The following is a 5,088-nucleotide window of genomic DNA, read 5'->3' as shown; positions in this document are numbered from 1 at the left end:
TGTGTCTCATGAGTGACTTCTATCCGGGAATCTTGACGGTGACCTGGAAGGCAGATGGTACCCCCATCACCCAGGGCATGGAGATGACCACGCCCTCCAAACAGAGCAACAACAAGTACGCGGCCAGCAGCTACCTGAGCCTGACGCCCGAGCAGTGGAGGTCCTACAGAAGCGACAGCTGCCAGGTCACGCATGAAGGGAGCACCGTGGAGACGACAGTGGCCCCTGCAAAATGTTCGTAGGTTCCCAACCCTCACCCCACCCACAGGGGCCTGGAGCTGCAGGATCCCAGGGGAGGGATCTCTCTGCATCCCAAGCCATCCAGCCCTTCTCCCTGTACCCAGTAAACCCTCAATGAATATCCTTCATCAACCAGAAATCCTGCTCCCTCTCTTCATTTCTTATCTCTCATATAATTTGATGCTTCTCCTGGGTTCTCAGTGTGGCGTTGGGGGAATCCTGGCACCAGTGGGAAAGTAGCCTGGAGGGGAGGATCACAACCTCCCCGGCGTGTCCCCTGGGAAAACAGGTCAGGATAGGAGGAGTCAGCTCACTGAACACCAGTCCCTCCATTCTCTCCCTCCTCCCCTTCCTTCTTGCAGCTCAACCCCCGACTTGCTGCCTACTTTCTGGAGGGAGCTATTTCTGGCTGAGCCTCCAGATATGCCCTCTGTCCACATCCTGGTCTGGATCCTGGTCTGGCCCTCTACCCATCCATGGCCTCTCTTTCCTCAGCCTGTAAATCCTACTCTGGAGCTGGAGCCCCTCTGCTTCTGGCCCTGGCCCCTGGAATGCCCTCCTTCTTCTCTGCCCAACTCCCCACCCCTGAGAGTTGGACTGTCCAGGACACTCCAACACCATCAAATTCGTGAGCTCTTATACTTTGGGCCCACTTTGATTTTTCACCTGACAGCAGGTTCAGATATGTGAGAAAAATAGGAGGAAGCCAGGAAGGAAACACACATAAAAGGCCTGCAAGAGGATCAGGACACTTGCAAAGATAGGCTCAGAGCTCCCCAGGAACCAGTGCAAGAAGGGTTAATAGGTGCTCCATCATTTCTATCTTTCTTGTTTTTTTTTTTAGATGGAGTGTCGCTCTGTCTCCCAGGCTGGAGTGCAATGGCACTATCTTGGCTCACCATAACCTCTGCCTCCTACGTTCAACCAATTCTCCTGCTTCAGCCTCCTGAGTAGCTGGGATTACAGGTATGTGCCACAATGCCTGGCTAATTTTTGTATTTTTATTAGAGATGGGGTTTCACCATGTTGTTCAGGCTGATGTGCTCCATCATTTCTAAGAGATTAAACAAGTCTTTTCTCGAGGGAAGTTGGTGTTTTCAATGCTGAGGCCAGGCATCTCTTCATAATTAAAAGTGGGGATGTGTTTTACCCAAGGCCTCACTACTGATGGGATTTGGGCTCCGACATGTGCACAGGTGACTGCCTGGCAGCCCTAGGACATGGAGATTTTCTTGGATGCTTAGCACAGAAAGTCACTGGCCATCTTTGGAGGAAGCATCATTTTTGGGAAACACTTCTCCATTGGATCCTGAGCCTCAGGTGGAAAACCAGGTCCTGTGTTGGGAATTTCTCTGGGAGGCTCCCTGGGTCTGGGGCTCCAGCTGCTCTCTGAGAAGAAGGTGTGGGGGGAGAGAGCATGGCCCAGCCACACCCAGCCCCTCCTGCATGGTTCCTGCTGAGCAGGGTGTTAGAGGGGTGGGGGCACCAGCAGTGGTCAGGCCTGTGTTTCTGTGGGTGGGGCCGGGGAGGGACCCTCGGGGCATCCTAGGGAGTCTCTCCCATGGCTCCTGTTTGACTTTGCTGTGGCTGCTGCTGTCACAAATGACCCCTAATTTAGAGGCTTAAAACATCACACATTGATTCCCTGGTCTGGAGTCAGACGTCCAAAATGAATTGTAGAGTGCTAAAATCAAGGTGCCAGCTGGGCCAGGCTCCTTCTGGGGGCTCTGAGGAGAATCCGTTTCCAGGACTTTTGCATCTTCTAGAGGATGCCCTGGGCTCCTGGCCAGAGCCAGAGCCAGCATCTTCAAATCTCTCTCCCACTCTTCTCTCTCTCTCTCTCCCCACCACCTTCTCTCACCCTCTGTCCTTCTCTCCCTTTCTCTCCCTCCCCCCACCACTCCTGCTCTCACTCTGACCCCCCTGCCTCCTTCTTTCCCTTATAAAGACCCCACCTTGGCCAGGCCTGGTGGCTCACGCCTGTAATCCCAGCACTTTGGGAGGCCGAGGCGGGCGGATCACAAGGTCAGGAGATCGAGACCATTCTGGCTAACACGGTGAAACCCTGTCTCTACTAAAACTACAAAAAATCAGCCAGGCATGGTGGTAGATACCTGTAGTCGCAGCTACTTGGGAGGCTGAGGCAGGACAATGGCATGAACCCAGGAGACAGAGCTTGCAGTGAAGCAAGATTGCGCCACTGCACTCCAGCCTGGGCGACAGAGTGAGACTCTGTTTAAAAAAAAAAAAAGAAAAAAAAAAAGAAAGAAAAGACCCCACCTTGGACCCACCCAGATAACCCAGGATCATCTTCCACCTCAGGCGCCTTCACATCCTCACATCTGTAAAGTCCCTGTGGCCACACAACACAACACCTGGACAGGTCCCGGGACTGGGACACAGCCGTCCCTGGGCCCTAATTCAGCCACCCACAGCTCCTTTCCCTCCTTCCTCTCTCCTCCGGGTATAAGAAAGGAATGCAGAGAGGTTGGTTGTTGTGGGAAGTCAGGGACCCCAAACAGAGGGACCGGCTGAAGCCGCGGCAGAAAAACATAAATTGCGAAGATTTCATGGACATTTATTAGTTCCCCAAGTTAATACTTTTATAATTTCTTATGCCTGTCTTTACTGCTATCTCTGAACATAAATTGTGAAGATTTCATGGACGTTTATCACTTCCCCAGTCAATACTCTTGTGATTTCCTATGCCTGTCTTTAATATCTTAATCCTGTCATCTTCGTAATCGGAGGATGTATGTTGCCTCAGGATCCTGTGATGATTGCATTAACCGCACAAATTGTTTAAACAATATGAAATCTGGGCACCTTGAAAAAAGAACAGGACAACAACAATGTTCAGGGAACAAGGGAGATAACCATTAGGTCTGGCTGCCTGAGAGCCGGGTGGAACAGAGCCATATTTCTCTTCTTTCAAAAGCAAATGGGAGAAATATCGCTGAATTCTTTTTCTCAGTAACCAACATTCCTGAGAAAGAATAAAGGAAGGCCTCTGAAATGGCCGCTCTGGGGATGTCTGTCTGTCATGGTTGCAGGTAAGGGATGAAATAAGACCCCGTCTCCCCTAGCACTTCCAGGCCTATTAGGACGAGGAAATTCCCACCTAACAAATTTTGGTCAGACAGGTTGTCTGCTCTCAAACCCTTTGTTTCCTGATAAGATGTTATCAATGAGAATGCGTGCCCAAAACTTCATTAGCAATTTTAGTTCCCGCCCCCCATCCTGTGATCTTGTCCTGCCTCCATTTGCCTTGTAATATTTTATTACCTTGTGAAGCATGTGATCTCTGTGACCCACACCCTACTCATACACTCCCTCCCCTTTTGAAAATCACTAAGAAAAACTTGCTGGTTTTGCAACTTGGGGGTCATCACAGAACCTGCCCACATGTGATGTCTCCTCCCGACACCCAGCTTTAAAATTTCTCTCTTTTGTACTCTTTTTCTTTATTTTTCAGACTGGCTGACACTTACAGAAAATAGAAAAGGACCCACGTTAAATTATCGGGGGTGGGTATCCAACATGGGGTGCCAGATGTGGCCTTAGACAACTGAACTCTCTAAGCCTTTGTTTGCTCATCTGCCTGAAGTCACTGAGTGCTGGGACAGTTTCAGGCCCATGCAGTGCCTTACCCTTAACAGGGACTTAATGTTGAATGAAGGGGAGGAATTTTAAAGTCCACATAAAAAACATTGTGTGTGTGTGTTTTTTTTTTTTTTTTTTGAGATGGAGTCTCACTCTGTTGCCCAGGCTGGAGTGCAGTGATGTGAGCTGAGCTCACTGCAACCTCTGCCTCCTGGGTTCAAGTGATTCTCCTGCCTCAGCCTCCTGAGTAGCTGGGATTACAGGCATGTGCCACCATGCCCAGCTAATTTTGTATTTTTTAGTAGAGATGGAATTTTGCCAATTTGCCCTGGCTGGTCTCAAACTCCTGACCTCAGGTGATCCACCTGCCTGGGCCTCCCAATGTGCTAAGATTACAGCTGTGAGCCACCATGCCTGGCCATTTTTCTTAAAATATACTAATCTACAATGTCACTCCCCCTCCATGCTTGACTTCTACCTTTACCTTCTGATAATCATGATCACCTTGTGGGGATCAAGATTCTCCAGGATTACATTTTGGCCCCACATTGAGCAGTTGTGGGACCTTGGGGAAGTTACTTGTTTTTTCTATCTAGATTTATGCTGTAAAATGTGTACAATGGGACTGTTTCTGAGGGTTAAATGAGTATGCCACAGTTGGAACACTGTCAGGCACATAATGCTTGCCAGATGTTGACTGTTCATCTTTATCCTATGAGGACAATGGTACCCCACTGTGGGGTTCTCAATTTTGTATAAGAAACTAATGCTTTATGATTTGTTAGTGAAAGAAATATCTGAGGCCAGGTGTGATGGCTCACGCCTGTAATCCCAGCACTTTGGGAGGCCGAGGCGGGTGGATCACCTCAGGTAAGGAGTTCAAGACCAGCCTGACCAACATGGTGAAACCCTCATCTCTACTAAAAATACAAATATTAGCCAGATGTGGTGGTGTGTGCCTGTAGTCCCAGCTACTCGGGAGGCTGAGGCTGGAGAATCGCTTGAACCTGGGAGGTGGAGGTTGCAGTGAGCCGAGATCGTTCCACTGCACTCAAACCTGGTCAACAGAGTGACATTCCATCTCAAAGAATAAATAAATAAGTAAATAAAAGAAATATCTGAATACCCCTGCCATGGAAAGAAGAAACAGAGGGAGAAAAGGGAGTTGGTAGGTCCTAGCATTACAGAGCTGGGAAGGATGTGTTCAGTCCCTATTTTATAGACCAGGAGGGGAAAGTGTGATGT

The sequence above is a fragment of the Mandrillus leucophaeus genome, unplaced genomic scaffold (genome assembly GCF_000951045.1).
Source record: "Mandrillus leucophaeus isolate KB7577 unplaced genomic scaffold, Mleu.le_1.0 Scaffold154, whole genome shotgun sequence".
Lineage (NCBI taxonomy): Eukaryota > Metazoa > Chordata > Mammalia > Primates > Cercopithecidae > Mandrillus > Mandrillus leucophaeus.
Note: the sequence above shows the minus strand (reverse complement) of the source record.